Source organism: Neolamprologus brichardi, chromosome 7 (assembly GCF_056152115.1).
Source record: "Neolamprologus brichardi isolate AB-2024 chromosome 7, ASM5615211v1, whole genome shotgun sequence".
In the NCBI taxonomy this organism is placed as follows: Eukaryota; Metazoa; Chordata; class Actinopteri; order Cichliformes; family Cichlidae; genus Neolamprologus; species Neolamprologus brichardi.
In genome coordinates this window covers 55,614,804-55,625,498 of record NC_142110.1, presented here as the reverse complement: position 1 = coordinate 55,625,498, position 10,695 = coordinate 55,614,804, and positions in this window count along the sequence as shown.

Here is a 10,695-nt window from a genome sequence, read left to right as displayed (position 1 = left end):
AGTGAATTTGCTTATCAGTCTTTACAGAAAGCAATTTCTGATATTGAATTATTTTATCGCAATCTTTTTAACAGAGCCATTTTAAAGCATTTATTTTCATATGTTCTGTTCGCACAATTAAATTTTTATCTGTACTTTAACCTTGTGAGACAGGAAGAACTGAGTATTTTCATTGGAAAAATGTGTAAGAAAAGCAGTATTGGACTTTACAAGTGAAATCAGCTGTGGCTGAGCTTCTACAAGCCAATCCCTTCTTTTCATATTAAGTCTCTGAAAATCCAGGCAGTCGCTGGGCAACTCGGTGGTCTGGTCTGGGAAAGGGCTTGTAACATGTTGTTTTACTAGAGAGGATTTCAGCTGATGACTAAATGGGGCATACTAATTATTTCAGACTTGGAGAATCTGTGAGTCATTAAGAAGTGAGGAGTCAAGAACTAGAACCATGAGTCAGATAGGGCTGATCATGCAGTAATGTGATTAAATCACATCCTCTTTCGAGCTGAATATTCCTCGTGGGTCAGCAGCTCCAAGTGGGTAAAAAGGAAGGAAACAGCTGCTCCATCAGGTGCCACACACTTCTCTGGGGGCAGGAATATTTATTCTCAGCGAGGTGAAAGAAAGTATTAGATTTAAAAAGGTATGAGATTTTTAGCAGTTGGTTGTTTGGTAGCTCTGATTGTAGTTTTCTTCCTGTTACAACCAGTGATTTAACTGTCACAAAGAAACTTTCTCCATACGGATGTGATTGTTGATCAGTTGCATTTCTTGCACAATAATTCGTTCAGAAGGCCGGACTATAGGCTTGGATCAGACTATGATCTGCCTTGCGTGCCCTCTGCTGGTGGTCTATGGTGTAGATAACAGATAAAATTCCCTCTCTTTATCTCTGCGTATGGGTGAGTGGATTTATCCAACAGCTCTGTCTATGTATAGTTGATATCTTGGGAAGGTTCTTCAAAGAAAATAAGAATTAGAGTTTTTCACAGTTACTAGACAATCTTGAAATCACCCTGACAAAACCTCTTACACATCAAAACACTTTTATCTGTGCTGAAAAAAAGCAAAACAATTTCAGATCATGAAATGATCCCACTTATCCCACTTTCTCTATTCACAGAAGAAAAGATAAGAACCCCCCCCCCCCCCCCCCCCCAAATATCTATGGTTTAGATGTGTTGTGTGTAAAAGATTAACTGAATTGCTGTGGCGGGACATAAACAAATGCCCATAATCTCAGCGAACTGGCACAACAATGTGAGGGACTAATAAAAACATACATAAAAGATTTACTTCAAGTTACTGGTGCTAAAGATGGTTCTACAATTTGTTGAACCATGACGCATACATAGTTTTGACAGGACTGCATAGAACCCAGTGAAAGCTTTCTTTTTCACATGACTGTTTATCATCCACTTTTTTTCAGTTTTTTCTGTCTAATATGAAATTACTCTTCTTATACTTGCTCTTCACGTAGTTTCTCTTCATTGTTAGTATAATCGCCCAGCTCACTCTCACTGCCTGTGCATTCTGAACCTACACTTTTTTCAGAGTGTTGTTGTTGCTTGTTTAACCACAATAATGGTTAAACAAGCAACTGCAACAGGTTTTGACATTTCTGAGTCATTATGTTTAAGGTATGACATTTGTACTGTAGTAAACTGTACTGTAGCTTTGGTGACTGTGACTGTGGCTCAGGAGGTTGAGCAGGCCACGTGCTAGTTGGAAAGTTGGTAGTTCAAACCTTGGCTGCTTCAGTCTGTATGCCAATGTTTACTTGGGGAAGATACTGAACCCTGAGTTGCTCCAGATTGGTGAGATGAAAAGCAGTTAATTGTTGGGGAAAAAAACAAACAAACTGGTGCATGAGATGTTGTATAAAGCACATGAAGGGAAGGTGGGGTAAGTTCAAGTCCATAAAGGGTTTCCATGGTTTTTCAGATTGCTACATGCAGAAAATTAAGTTTGAGCTTTTGCAGTTTTAGGGCTTTGCATACTTTTTTTAAATTACATATATTAGGTTGTTTAAAGCACAAAGCTCTTTAAGACCAGAACTTTTCATGTACTTAGAAAATCACTTTTAAATGTCGGGTGACATCAAAGACTTATGTAAAGATACTGAAATTCATTGTTTACTTCCTGGAAGTCAGTGAGAATTTTACCAGAAGCTGTGTGAAATCTGGATGGTGTTATTTATCAAGTCTGAAGTCTGGAGCAGTTAGTGGCCACCCTCTGCTACAGTCTGTTTCTAGTTTGTGTGTCTAGTCAGAGTTCTGCCCTAACATCTGCAAGAATGGCCTCACGGGAGAGCTGAAGATCTATATGAAAACGCTCCACACTAAGTTGGCCTCCTTTGGTCAATTAGTTGTGCTTATAAGTTTAGCTGTTGCTCTACTTTTGCTATTCTCTTATTTATTCCCTCTGGCTCACAGCATTGTGTGTCTGGTCAAAGTTAGTTGGAGGGTGGCTGTTAAATGCTGTCCCATCAAAAATATTTAAATTATGGTGGGTAAAATAATTGAAACACATGCCATTATGTAGTAAAGCAGTAAATATACTGTCACAAGTGAAATAATCATAATTACTATGATTTGATGTTTATATAGCACCATTCAAATCCAGCTGTGCATTGCTTAATAGCAGTAAAACACAACTGTTTATTAGTAATAATGTTGAAGGGGCCTGCAAATGAACTCTTTATGATTTTAACTGTAACTTTAACTGGAGATGTAAAGGATTTTTTAAAAATGCAAAATTAGTATATCAAGGGTTTAAAGCATTAAAATACAACCTCATTGTTGAGCTGTTTATGAGTAAGACTGTAAATTACCTTTTTGAAGAAGTTTATAATGAACTAAAGAAGCCAATTTCAATTGGAGGAAAGCACCTGTCTTTGCTAGGTGAGACCAGTAGGAGGCAGTGTGGTAGTTTGGTTAAGTAGGGTATATGTTAAACATCTCCTTATCAGCTCTGCCTATTTCCCCTATACTAAGGAAATACAGCACTATTGCACATATTGCACTATAAATAAGCCTTTTTTGTTTAATCTATAAATTAGATATGAAATAAAAAAAAGAATACAGCGTGCATTAGAGGAAAGCAATAACGAAAGTGATTTACTGCAGTAAATTGCTTGATCCAGATGCTGTATTTTCATAATAATTAGTGGTCTGTGCCCTCGGGCTCATTGTTTGATAATCCAACCAAAAGCCCGAAGTGGCATGACACACATATTCAGTCTTTCACACCTGCAGTCACTCATTAACGTACTTTGTCAAGCCACAGTTACTAAGCCCTTTCCATAATTGATTTACACAATCAAGCTTGACTCCTGTGAGAGGATACACTGAGCCACTGAACTGTGTGAAACCTCGCAGTGGAGACACTCTTTCACAGGTGCTGTAATAAGCATGGCTGTATCCCAGTCGTCACACTGTTTCACATGAGAAGCATGATTACTCATGTGAGATGGAGATGCCTATTTGCCTCCTGTTATTTACCACTTGCTGCCTACTGTTGACTAATTTACTAAGTTTAACTAAGTGTTGTTAAAGCTAAGAAAGTTTAAAGAAATGAATTAGCTACAAAAGAAGGAAAAAAATTCAAGCCAAGAATTTGATTGAATGTTCTTATATTAATGAAAGGAACAAAAGTTTTCAAAAATATTTTGATCAGTTATGACAGATGACATGTTTAAATCAAGGCCATCTTTTACCTGGAATTATTCTAACCTACATGGGGACAGAGTTGGCATCTCTTCTTTAAATACGGAAAATTACAATGAAGAACGGAAAGAGGCAAAGAAAAAGTGAGTTTGGATTGATTTTTTTGCTTGTGGAAGAAATAAAGCAACGAAAGATCAGAGGGTGTTCCTCAAAATTTTATTTTAGGCCCCACATACCATTTTAGTCCTGAACTGAACAGTTACACAGACCACATAAATATAATGCTAACATTTATAAATATAAAGCATTTTACTCAAACCACTAAGAAAAACAGTATCAAGATACAATGAAACATGTGGTTACAGACCATCTATAATGCTGAAAGTGACATAGTTCAGTTTTTTAAAGAAATTCCAACTAAAAAAAAAATCCTGTATATGTGTGTCATAAAACACAAAGCTTTCATTGAAATCAGTTTGATTTTACCTTCTGCTGTTTGGTTATCTATAACATTGTTGTTATAGATTGTTATGATTGTTGGGTTTTTCTCTGTATGTATCATTGTAGTGTCTACCTTACAATATAAAGTTCCTTGAGGTGACTGTTGTGATTTGGTACTGTATAAATAAATAAAATTGAACTGAATTGATGTCAAGGGAGTGCTTGCCTCTCCCATAGAAGAATAATACATATATTGATCATTTTCTTGAATAAATAACAACATATCTATGTAACATTCCTTTTGGGGTTGTTAATGTCAATTATGTGACTTTTATCAAAGATAATCAAATATTGTCCGAAAGAAAAACATTTTCATTTGATAAACTTGTTTAATCAAATGTCATTGGTTATTTGATTTGATATGACTTAACATAAACAGAAATAATTTTTAGGTATCAATCTGCATGTTGTCTATCAAGGATGCAGCATGTCTGGGTAAAGCACTGAATACTGAGAACGAGGAACATAAACAGAGTACATTTTTTACACTATGCCAGCACATGTGGGTGTGTCCCCTCCTCGTGCCATTCCTATTTTAAGGACAACAGAGCAGAACTGTAGCAAGCAGTGGCCTGAAATATAACTCATTTGTCAGTGACACAGGAATGCTTTGACCTTCCCAAGGCAGGCAGGCTTTGCCAACTCAGCAGTTTCTCTTTCTAGTCGAATTATAATTGTCATCCGCATGAGTGAAAATGGCTCCCCACTTACACGGCAGAGAAATACTGCGCACATCAAACAGACAAGCCCATAAGAGTGCCAAACTGGGGGAGTGCAGGAGGTCTGGAAAAACCGGCCATAGTTTCTGTCGGTGCTGCAGAGAAACAAAAATAATAATCATTGATGAAAACTTCAATATCCAACACATAATGGTAAGTGGACTGGTTCTTATATTGCGCTTTCTTTCAAGTATTCACACTCTGATGGATGCACGGAGAACAACGTTGGGTTAGTGTTTTGCCCAATGACATCTGTCATGCAGCCTGGATCAACCCATCAACCTTCCAATTAGTAGGTGATCTGTTCTACCTCCTGAGCTACAGCCACCCTTAATAAAGACTAGGATCACCATTTATCTTCAAGTCTTAACTGTTCTAAACTGTGGATAGCAAAAGATGCAGATTGATCACTCAAGAAGAGTGATCATATCCTTTGGAGATGATAAGTAAAATTTTATTTATATTAAATGTCTGGCCTTTCAGAACATCCTTCATTTTTTATGACAGTGAGAATGGAGAATTCTCACTGAAAACTTTCAGACCAGTCAGTCTAATCACTAAAATGGTCTGTACTAAATTTGTACAGAAAAAACGTTATAGCCTAACTATTTGTAAACAATACACTTCATACTTAAGCATAACAGACTTGCAATGGCTTAAAACTTTACTTCCAACATTATAGGTAAATTGTCAGTTAATATTTATTTCAAAGCCGAGGTATCTTTTCTCAAATTACCAGCAGCACCATTATTATCAGATACGCAATAAAAGGCAAAACACATGATACTCACAATAAAAGGGATGTAACTTTGACAGCTGTCTGATTTGAACTACTTTAAATATTTTTTTTAATTGTACCCAATTAAAAGAATCTTCAGCTCACAGAGAGTTATATACAGATATATATGCTATACATTTTTCACAATCCATATTTGTCAGCTTTATCCGGTGTTAGATGGCAGATGGTTTAACAGTTATAGCAGTTATAAAAGCAAAGGAATTTTCTGACAACTGGTATGTAGACAATCTTTATAGCTTCAAAAACAAACAAACAAACAAACAAATGAACAAACCTCCCACAGAGATTTTCTGGTATTCTATTGGGTCTACAGGAGAGCATCATATTCTATAAAATTGTGTGTAGGCTTAATTAAAAAGGAGGATAAAAAAAGGGTTTGTATTAGGAAAACAGCTGGTTAAACTTATATTTGGTCAACCAAATTATTTCTGTTGATCTACTGGTATTACAAAAAGACAGAAAGAAATTATCCAGTGAGCAGTGAGTGAGCTGGGAGAAAGTGCCTTGTTGAGGTCAGAGGTCAGAGGAGAATGTACTAATAGGAAAGCAACGGTAACTCAAATGACCATTTATTACAACCAAGGTATGCAGAAGAGCATATCTGAAAAAAACACTTTTCACTTTGAAGCAGATGGGCTACAGCAGATGAAGAACACATCAGTGCCACTCCTCGTAACTAACAAAAGGAGCCTGGCTCATATGTGCTCACCAAAATTGGAGAATTAAAAAAAAAAGTTGCCTGATTTGATGAATCTTGGTTCCTGCTGCAACAGCCCCTTAGTACCAAATGAGCATAAACACCACAGCCAATCTGATCCTTACTTGCTTGCTGGACTTTATTTGCTGATGCTAGCTCTGTTTCCACACAGAGTATCGATCATAACAATTTGCATGTCCAAACAACCACAAAAAACTGCTGTCCCCTCAGTTTTACTATCTCCAGCCTTTGTATATGGGCCATGTACATGCCTATTGAAATGACAGACAGTATAGATTTCAATGGCTCTGAGTCAGGCAGAGTCAAACCCACTTCCAGAGACAATAACCAGCAGCCACAAGATGACTTTAATGCCTATTTATTAAATAGAAAATGTTTCAAAACAAACCACATTTAAATAAAAGAAAGGCATTCATTTTTAATCCAGGATTGACCGTGCCTGTAAATAATGAGTTTATTGGCTTACATGTTAAACAGTAAAAAGCAGATGAATCTTTAAATAATTCAAAAAGGTAAAGCATGAGTGAGCTTGAAATTATTTATGAGTCTGATTTAATGCACCACAGCAGGAGTACCTCTTACATAAGATGGAGTGCTGTTGCAAACATGAGCTAGGTGTCCTTCTCTCATTTTGTATTCTAGGAGGCTAGGTCTTAGAAAAACAGTGTTTGTAGCACTTGTTGTTGCAGTGACAGAGGATGGGAATATTAGTAGTATTAATATATATTAATACATATATAAAGTGTTAATATAATAATATTCATATTATGACTGAGCTGTTGATTTTACAGATCTGTGCTGACTAACTGACAAAAAGAAAGTTGCCTGAAAATTCCACGCCACCCATATTCAGTCTGAATATCTGCTAAATCGTTTACATGAGTGTATACTGAAGATGCTTCTTAACCTTCAAAAGGCTGTTGATAGCTTATGAGAAAGAGGCATCTGAGGTGGAGCTGCTGAATATGAAGTCTGCCTTTAGAGATCTTTAGTTCAGTCATACAGAAAAAGGGAAAAAAAGAAGAGCAATAAAGAACCATATTATCTCAACACTGCAATTTTATATGGAGTATCTGAGTATTATTTAATAGTCTCTTCCTCTGTGCTGTGTTTACCAAGTAGAGTCTAAAAATACTGTGATCTGCAGGCTGTTATCCAGTGCACAGAGAAATAGTTTCAGGTTTAAATAACATAAAAGACCAAGGCAAATAGCCCAAAGGGAACCAGTCGACAGCTTCACAACACTGTGCAAGATTGTTAACAGCATAGACATGAATCTGTAAATACAGTTATTGTTTGCACCATAGATGAAGAGTAATAGTAACAATCATACAGTGAGTATCCAAGGAATGTTTGAACCCAGCCTGGTAAAAACACTTCATCTCCTCCACTTTAAAACACTTAAATTGGGTAACAAATCAAAGGAAAATCAGAGTCCCAGACCCTAGTAGTTCTTCATTCAGTTTATAGATTTAGTGACTGTGAACACCTTGGCACATAGTGATGTGCAAAATAATTTTTTTCTCAGGGTTATGTCCATCCAGTGATTCAATATCTAATAGAACCAGCTTAAGTAACTTCAAGTAATAATTTTAGAACTTTATCCATCTCTCACATCTTTGTGGAAGAATTTAGAATACTTTAGCATACAGAGGACTTTGTTGTTCATTCTGACTGCAAGATGTCCGGTGTGTAAAACAAGCTCAAATCACCACCCAAAGCGGTTGTGTGTAATATGTGCATTGTCTCTACATTGGTCTCATCTATCCAAAAGACATTATTCCTGAAGTCTTATGATTTGATCACATGCAACTTTGCACATGTAAAACCTTTTTCACAAGATTGTATGATTCACATCATTTTTGTGCTCATCAAATAATTCAAAGAAGTCCTGCTGAAGGAGGTATTGTCATCCTGGAGGAGATCACTCACATCACTATAGAAAGTTTTCATATATTAAAAGAGATGACTCAGGGCAAAAAAAAATATGTTAAAATGCTCTGTCAAGTTCATTTGGATGCTGATAAAGTTGCTGGAACGCTAATAGAGCCAGCAATTTCAAATAGTCCTGCTCACTTTGTAGTTATATAGAGCAAGACACTGACTTCTAACCAACACTGCTTATCCACACACCTGTTTCATACGGTCTCCATTACATGTAGCTCCCTCCCACGTCACTCTTAGTTCATCCAAATCAGCTATTTTCCCACTTGTCTTCTGATTACTTACTAGCAGCCTATGCCAGTAGTTGCAGGGTGATAGTAGACCCTGCGATTACTGGAACTGGTACATGCTGGACAGGTCAACAGTCTATAGTCACAGAGCTAAAAAAGAGATGTCCAATTTAAAATCACCAGTTAACCTAACAGGCAAAGGTTTGGACACAGACACAGAGAGAACATGCAAGCTCCACACAAAAAGGCCTCTGCCTTCTTGCTGCTTCTGTAGCATGGATTATTTTCTATGACCCTCTCTAAACAGTTGGCAGTCGAAGCATTAGTCATGAAATATTGTGGGCAGCATTTGTTTGCTATTTAAATAGTCTCTCGCTTCAAAAATCGGACTTGAATCCAGGACTAAATGGATAAAAAGTTGATTTTTTTGTGTGAGGTCAGATATGAAATGGTTAAATGGATAATGATTTGGAGCACTGCTGAAATTGTATGGCTGGTTGCAGCTGTCCTAACTTAAACTTTTTAGACTTTCCTACATTTAAAAGACCTCTTGGTTGTAATCCCCCCACCACCACCACCACCACCACACACACACACACCATCCAATCACCCGATAGTGTGCTCATTTGTGTGATTATGAAGCTAAAGGTGTGGATGATTATACTGGGACAGTAATGGCTGCAGTGGGTTCTGGAGCACATTATCTACACACTAAATACAGCAGGAGGAGTCCTAATGGATTTCTCCAACCCAGATGGAAACTAATAGGGCTACATTCTTAGCTTTTACAACTAATAGCAGTTTGTTAAGGGAGTCTATGTGTTCATGCATTTAACCTTTCAGCTGAAGAAAGTGCTGAAGTAAAGATATACAGTCACAGCCAGATTCAACACCCGAGGACTTCCCAGCTGTGAGTCATACAATGGTTTATTGATGTGTGAGGCATGCAGGAGTGGGAGGGAAAGCCGTCTTGCAGGAATCTCCACAGAGTCCTTTCACAGTTCACCGGCCTCATTCTTTTTTTCTTTTCTTTTTTTTAAATAAAGAGGGATCCTCAGCATAATGCAGCTCTACTTGGAAAGATGATGACATGCAACAAAACCCCCTTGCAACATTTGTCTCATTTATCTTTCTCCCATCTAATTGTGTACTTCATGTTTTTGCACAAGCACTCTCCAACCATATGTCCCAGCTTCTTTCCTTTTTTGCAAACCTCCCACAGCAATATTTGTGCAGCTCTTTGAAAGGTTGACATCGTTACTAAATGAGTCAACAGTCAACATTTCCATGTATACTGCTCTTTGTGACATAAAACAATTCAAAATACCTGTCATTTTAACCTGAGTCGTTTTCAAAATAATACATCCAATTTATTCTTTGTGTATTTTTTCTGTCAACTGTAAAATGGCTAAATAGAAGATTGGAAACTGGTTCTTGGAAACTGCAAAGACAAATGAGAGAAAACTGGTATGGGAGGATGTTGCCTCAGCTGCGGAAGGCCACTGGAAATACAGACTCCTTGGGTTATTGTGAACTGACTACTAGACCATGTAGAAATTTCACTTCTGGTCTGAATAGCTCAGCTGCTACTTGTGCACATAGATCACGTATCTATTCCATTTCTAGCATGAATACACCCTTCAGCTTTTGAGGACACCCATGACTCATTGCCTTTGTGAGAACTTTCTAACTTTACCCAGTGACCCTGGCCACATGGACATCCATCTCATATTTATGAGATCGTATGTGATTATTCTTAGCAAAGCAGTGCATGACTGGACCAAGTTTGGAATATAATATAAAATAACCTAAACTGTGTTATTTTCCTGGAAAAGAAAAGGTATAATAAAGATATTTTCTTCATGTTATTTTTATTGCACATCATGGCATTGAAAATTTGAATGCAGATGGTGATATTTTAGCCTAGTAACTTCGTCACAACTCCCTGTCTTATCCATAGACTGTTTTATTTTTGTGACGTAGATAAATTAAATATTAGCTTAAATGTGCCAGCTTTCTATAGCTGGTGTGAATCCTGCCTTTTGTTTATGTCTATCTGAAGCAATCAGATTATATGAAGCAATCTGAAACTGATTGCTTCATATAAAGCCTATTAATATGG